Source organism: Octopus bimaculoides, chromosome 2, assembly GCF_046866305.1.
Source record: "Octopus bimaculoides isolate indiv1 chromosome 2, ASM4686630v1, whole genome shotgun sequence".
NCBI lineage: Eukaryota > Metazoa > Mollusca > Cephalopoda > Octopoda > Octopodidae > Octopus > Octopus bimaculoides.
Genome location: NC_142929.1, coordinates 56,732,634 through 56,740,195, shown reverse-complemented (window position 1 = coordinate 56,740,195; position 7,562 = coordinate 56,732,634). Strand labels below are relative to the sequence as shown.

The window sequence follows — 7,562 nt, the reverse complement described above, 5'->3', positions numbered from 1 at the left end:
ATCCGATTTTTGAACTGTTCCTCATGTTAGGCTTGTACATATGAAATTTTATTGTCTGACTTTCAGTATTCGATGGTCCAGAGACACACAAAGCCTCCCCCACATATATTCATGTATACATACCCATATACACACACCGATACACTCACAGAGAGACCTTCATACATATGCAATTACTTATATTCAGGCTTTCCAACCTTTCTAGTTCTTTATTGACCTGGTCTACCGTCGCAAACGCCACGTTCCGTTCGGACCTTAAAATAGGTATTGAATTTTCTTTGATAGCAATCCTTGTTTTTGTTTTTGTGCAACAGCTTAAACCTTCCGAAAAAACTTTTGCCAATGTTTCGTTCATCTTTTGTTTCAGTTCCTCGACCTTGTTCGATCGTTTGACTGCTCCGTCTATGTTATTGCACAAAGCGCTTGTGGGTGTATCCCATAAATTAAATTTCTCCATACATTCGGTACCAAAAAAATTCACGGATTTTTCAACACATAAACATTCACTTTTTTGGTTCGACCTTTGAACGTTATATTACAAACGCGTTCGCCCGTGAAATATAATTTTCTTCCCGTAACACCGTACGTTATTTTATTTGAACTACATAATTTTGGTTTGCCCATTTGTTCTCATGTTTTCTCATTTATGATTGTGATATCACTTCCCGTGTCTAATTGCATTCTGACGCTAGTGTTTTCAATTCTCACATTCACAAATTTTCTGTTTGTTGTAGTCACAACTTTTCCTGCTGACAAACTATTTATTTTCTCTTGTTTGTTCCATTTCCTATCAGTCTAGTTTTGCAGTGTGATTTTATATGTCCTGTAAACCCGCAGCGAAAACACTTTGCTTTTTTTATACGAACAATAAATGGGTTTACATCCCGATATTTTCTGATTTTTCTTGCAACACTTTATTTGTCTTCCGACTATTTTGCACTGGTTTTATGTGGAAACACTCCTTCCGTTGGATTTCTTCCGTGCCATGCCTTAATTTTAATATCCTGTCACACTCTTCCGACAGTTTCTGCACTGTCAAATCCCGGTTCATTTCCAGTTTTGATAGAACATTCCTTCACATTTTTGCATCTCTTTTATCTGTCAACCCTTGTGCAAAAATCAAACAGTTGAAAGAATCTGGAGTAAGCATATCTAGCCTAAATCTATCACATTCTTTTTGACTCTGCCTGTGTAAGTAGTGAAGTCTTCATCGCTCTTTTCTATGTTTAAACATTTCCATCTAGTATTAAACAGTGAGCTCTTTTCACTAAACATTTTGCACAAAATGTCAACTGCGTCAGTAAAATTTATGTCGGATGCTTTTTTATTTATTATTAATTTTTTTTTTTTTTTTTTTTTTTTGCAATATAAAGTTATTATACTTCACATGCCCTGCTGTCCCTGGTTTTCTTAAAACTAGACGAGTTTTCATATCGTCCGTCCGATATTGGCGTTTTTTCCCAAAGATTTGTTGAAATCTTCGAAAGTAAGCCTCGAAGGTTACTCCTTCTTCGGGGTCATATTTGAATTCGCTTATGGAATTTGCAACATGGTCAGGTGAAAATGTATTCTCCGATTTGATTACCAACTTCATTAGTTGTAACATTTGCTGCTGCAATCCTTGTTGTTCTCGTTGTTCTTTGAGTTGTTGTTGTTGTTTTTGCAACTCAACTATCCCAGCTAACAAGTCTTCCATATTTTACGTTGAACCACAAGACTTTTGCTTCATTTTTGTCAAGGTATTTAATTTTCCACGTGAATTAGTTTAAACTCTCCGCGTGAATGTTTTTTTTCCCTCCACTTGTTTTTCCTCGTCGCCACTATTGTAAAGCGGTCTTTTACCACTGTTGTATCTGTCTTTTGATGACGGTTATCGCTCTGACAGATATTGTTATATTCCGAAGTCGGAATATAACAATATCTGATACTGCAAGTGTTATTATTCTCAAAATATAACAATATTTGATACGTACAGTGTTATTATTCTCAAAAGGTTGGAGAAAGTCCACTCAGTTATCACAGTATAATGACTATATCAGCACAGACACGACTATCAACACAGTCTGCACGTACTCTTGACCTTTTGACCTTCCCCCTTCGACCTTTCCTGCCGACCGAGTACTGGTCTATTCATAATGGCTGGCTACTATCACTTTTTACCGGGAGCTGTGTACAGTTTCACTGTACAATATTTCCCATTTAATTTTTTTAACAATTAATTTCTTTTATTCACATTACCTCCTCCTCTTTCATATATATATATATATATATATATATATATATATTTTTTAAAGTTTCAGCTTAGAGCTGCGGCCATGCTGATGTACCACCGTGTTGCTACACTGTTATTACAGGGAGCCTCTTACAATATGTGGCACTTGGTGAAGAATGGAGTTTGATTTAGCAACCCTCATTTGCACCTCCTGCCGCGAGGTAGGTTCATCTGGGACTCTCGATAGGAAGAGGTCCAGCTTTGATTTAAAAACTCCTACATCTACTTTGTGCAGATTCCTCAGGCTCTTTGGGAGAATATTAAAAAGCTGTGGGCCCCTGAATCCCAAGCTGTTGCAGTAACTGGTCCTGAAGCGCGATGGCATTGCTGGGATCTTTGGCACTATGCAGTGTCGTCCCGTTCTGGCATTGGTGTAGCTTTCAATGCCAAAATTTGGCACAATTCCTTCCAGGATCTTCCAGATGTCTATTACTGCATACCTCTCCCGCCTTTCTCCAGGGAGTAGAGTCTTAGCTGTTTCAGCCTTTCCCAGTAGCTGAGCAGTTGTAAAGAGACAATCTTCTTTGTGAATCTCCTCTGGATTGCTTCAAGGTCTGCTGTTAATTTCAGACTGGTGGGTGACCACAGCTGTGAGCAGTAATCCAGGCGGCTGATGACGAATGTCCTCCAGAGGATCATCATGGTTTCCTTATCTCTGGTTCTGAATGTTCTCAGGATCCATCCAGCCAATCGTCTGCACTTTGTTGCCATTCTGGTAATGTGCACTTGGAAAGAGGTATCATCACTCATGTCGATACCCAGGTCTCTCACTGATTTAGGCTCTGGGATTGAAATTCCCTGTGGACCAGTGTACTCTGTAAGTTTCATATTCAGTTTTGGACGTTGGTAGCGCAGGGCTTGGAATTTTTCAGCATTAAACTGCATATTATTGTCCTCAGCCCATCTGTAAACTGAGTCCAATTCCTGCTGCAGGTGTGCAACATCACTGGAGTTCTGTATTTTCTGCGAGACTTTTGTATCGTCTGCGTAGCTTGCAAGAGTGGCTATCCGGGCACTTGAAGGCATATCTGAGAGAGCGACTATAAAAAGCAATGGTCCCAAGACAGTGCCCTGTGGAACACCGCTCATTATTTGTGTTTTCATAGAGGTGGCTCCATTAGCCACTACTGCCTGACTTCTGTCTTTCAGAAAGTCATGTAACCACTCTCCAAGTTTTCCAGCTATGCCAAGATCACGCAGTTTGTGGCATATCACACCATGATCCACTTTGTCAAAAGCTTTTGCAAAATCAAGGTATATTACGTCCACATTTGAGTTGTTGAGTAACTGCCTCAACACCCAGTCGTAATGTTGTAAGAGCTGGGTCAGGCAGCTCCTACCTGGTCGAAAGCCATGTTGGGTATCACTCAGCAATTTATTTTCTTCAAGGAATGCGATCAGTTTTCCTCTGATTATCCTTTCCATGACTTTGCTGATGTGTGAAGTCAGAGAGATAGGCCTATAGTTTTTGGCATACTCAATATCTTTTCTTAGGATCTACCTTTAGGAATTCAGTGTTCTTCCTTTACCTGTACGTGAGGTACAAGTCTGTCACGTCTATATTTATATACTATGAGTAGGGCCAGGTAAGCTGCTATCTCTAGCCAGTGGTTGTCCAGCACCGAGGACGGGAAATTACCCAGAAGCCATTGGTCTGTTGGTACTGCTAGCGGTTAGGAGGGAACAGTATACTCTCTTGCTCACAATATATTTCAGACACATTGTGTGTCGATAACCAGCTGGAAAATATGTTTTCCTGGAATTAAATGGTAGTAACATGATCCTACGCAGGACTGCCATCTTTCTTGGCAAATAGATATACTATATATTCTAGAGTGTGGAGGCGCAATGGGCCAGTTGTTAGGGCAGCGGATTCGCGGTCATAGGATCGCGGTTTCGATTCCCAGACCGGGCGTTGTGTGTGTTTATTGAGCGAAAACACTTGAAGCTCCACGAGGCTCCGGCAGGGGATGGTGGTGAACCCTGCTGTACTCTTCCACCACAACTTTCTCTCACTCTTACTTCCTGTTTCTGTTGTGCCTGTAATTCAAAGGGTCAGCCTTGTCACACTGTGTCACGCTGAATATCCCCGAGAACTACGTTAAGGGTACACGTGTCTGTGGAATGCTCAGCCACTTGCACGTTAATTTCACGAGCAGGCTGTACCGTTGGTCGGAACAACTGGAACCCTCGACGTCGTAAGCGACGGAGTGCCAACAATATTCTAGAGTATCTGAGCCGTCAATAATGACGGAATTATTATTGAAAAAGTTACCAGATGACAGTTGACAAGTAGAGGACGAGAAAATTTTTTAAATGCCAAAATGACAGAAATATAAGAAAATTATATCATATTTATCACTCCTAAAATACAATAAGATTATAATCCAAAAGACCATAACGTACAACATTTCTTGTAGATGTGAAAAGCATTAACACACCTTGCTGTAATTTCAAAGTGTAGCCCAGATCACATCATTTCAGAGTTCAGACACAGATAATACAGTAGACCGCAAGAGTAGCATTGAAAATTCTTATGATTGTTGCGATGCCAAGCGAATCATCTGAATTTATGAACATTAAAGCATTATGACACAATGACGATAGCAGAATGAAATTCCGAATAAAAAATAAAAAGAACAATTGTAGAAAGTAAGCAGAGATTTTGATTGAAAATTTAGAGAGAAAGATTTTTTTATTGGTCTTAGAGGAACAAAATCAAATCAAACCTAAGTGTTATTGCTCTATAGTATGACAGCGACTTACCTCAAAAGAACTGTCCGTGTTACAATAATGATGAAGAAATCTCTTTCAAATGTTGCGATGCGCGGCAAATTGTCAACATTTATGAATATTAAAACGTTAGTTAAACATTAATAAAGCAGAATAGAATAGACTTTCAAATTCAAAAGGCAAACAGAACAACGAAATAGAGACACTATTGCAACAAGAAAATAGAAACGCTGCTGGTTAACTTAGAAAATTTCAAACTGATTTATCAAGCCTTATGTGACAAATACAAAATATAAACAGAACAACTCCAATTCAGTTTGAATGATTTAGAAAGTGGAACAAAATCAACAGCTTCAAACGCTAAAGTGTTACTCACTTTGTACATATACAAAGACACGTAGCGTATTATATATATATTAGTGAGCGCGCGCGGGGGGGGGGTTGTGTGTGTGCATATATAGATAGTAAGGAATGGCGAGAAAGGAGAGAGATGCATATATACATACATATATATCAACACACACAAACACACATATCAGTGCTTTGAAACTGGAATGACGAGATAAGTATTCAATACATAAACACATACACACACACATATACCTATACATTGATACATACATACATACATACATACATACATACATACATACATACATACATACATACATACATACATACATGCATGTATATGTCTGTGAGCGCGCGCACCTGTACACAATGGGCTCTGCATTATCGTTAAGCATTCAGTCGTGATGTGAGTCGGATACAATGCCAGAAAAATATAACAAAAAAATAAATATATAAATAAAATATATTAATAAAAAAGAAAACTTAGCTATTTCTCCCAAACCTTAGCGTCAGGCTATTTTTCTTTTTTACCTTTTTTTTTTTAGATGTAAGCAACAACAATACCAACAAACACAACAACAAATCAACGGCAGCAACAACAACTAATAGCAATTAAGAAACAATAACAAGACAGACTGTAGCAAAAGAAACAAAACGCAAAGAACAACGGAAGAATAACAAAAAAAGAAAAAAACATAGCACGATCGGTCAAACTGGCTTTCAATCATATCATTCTGTGGTTCACCTTCACCAGAATTACGACATTGAGTTTTAGTGAAGCGCAAAGCAATAACTTCTTTATATACGATTCTGCATACGGTGAAAGGTATCTGAAAGGTAGATGCATTAGATTTTGTATAGCATTTACATGCTTCAGTAAGGCATTATAAAGGTATCCAATCCAATTGTGAGGAAACAGAGGAAATAGAGGAAACAGAACGTACATTGTATTGCAACATAGATTGGGTACGTACAGACGTAAATAGATGCATATATATATATATATATATATATACTTACATTCATACTCGCAAAAATACATATATATGTGTGTGCGCGTGTGCATACACACACACACACACACACACACACACACATACATATATATATATATATATATATATATATATGTCAAGACACATATCGACCTACTAGAAAACATAATGAAGGAAACAGGAGTGCTCAATGACGACCCTGTAAATCTGGAAACCAACGAAGGACAAACAGACAGTTTCAAAAAAGAAACTGCGAACATCACTGACCTCAAAAACAGCACAGTAAAAGAAACTACAAACACCACTGGCCCCCAAAGCAACACTGACAGCAGCAACGGTTGCAATACATTTAGTCAAAGCTGGATTGTGGTGAAAACCAGAAGCTGGAAAAAAAAAACTGACACACTAAGGAAAACTGATGCCCTGAAGCCCAAAGGTAACAGGAAGGACAATAACAAAGGCAAACCCCCAAAATTCCAAAAGGAAAAAAGAAGAAGCACGAGGATAAATACTGATAGAGCCCAGGTTGTATGCAAATTTTACTTAAATGACACCTACTATTGGGTTGGTACATAATTATTACGGCCTTTTTTCAACAAATTTTATTCAACAAAAACAATAACAATATTTAGCAAAAACCTCTTTAAATGACGGTCTGACCGTCTGCCAAGCAAATGGAAGCAATAATTGAAGTAAATAGTGAATATGCTCCGGAATAATCATTTAAAAATGTTTTTGTTACATGTTGTTATAGTTTTGTTGAATAAAATTTGTTGAAAAAGAGTCACAATAATTATGCGCCAACCGAACAGCATGGAGAAAGGGGAGAGAGCTGCAGCTTTGCCCATCCTAAATCTTATCGGAACAACAAGCAGGGTAACCGAAAACAAAACCAGCAAAAACATAGAGGGGGAAATCATCAAGCATGCATCTGCAGACTATAGTGCACCAACAGGAAGAGACGTGTCTGAAAAGAGTAGGAAAAGAGATCAACGCATTCACTCTGCACCCCTCAAAAGGCAATATACAGGCAGTGTACCAACTACAGCTATCGAACAGCAATCTTTTCTTAACATGGCCCAGAAGGTAGTGCAGCAGCTGACATGGATTCACAGGATGCAAACTGAAAGCCATGCATTTCAATGCACAAGACTACCTCAGGTGACAAGGCCAGGATGGCCACCACTAACACCTACCCCGATATCGCACCC

General features: G+C 38.6%; 1 long non-coding RNA gene across 1 annotated transcript in view; it reads right to left on the bottom strand.

Annotated features, from left to right (window-relative positions):
• Positions 1 to 5,269, bottom strand: part of LOC106883916 (uncharacterized) — a 7,444-nt gene extending 2,175 nt beyond the window's left edge. Inside the window, exon 1 of the long non-coding RNA XR_016237896.1 lies at positions 5,039 to 5,269. This is a non-coding gene — a long non-coding RNA (uncharacterized LOC106883916). The remainder of the gene's footprint in view (positions 1 to 5,038) is intronic.
• Positions 5,270 to 7,562: the final 2,293 nt, after the last annotated feature.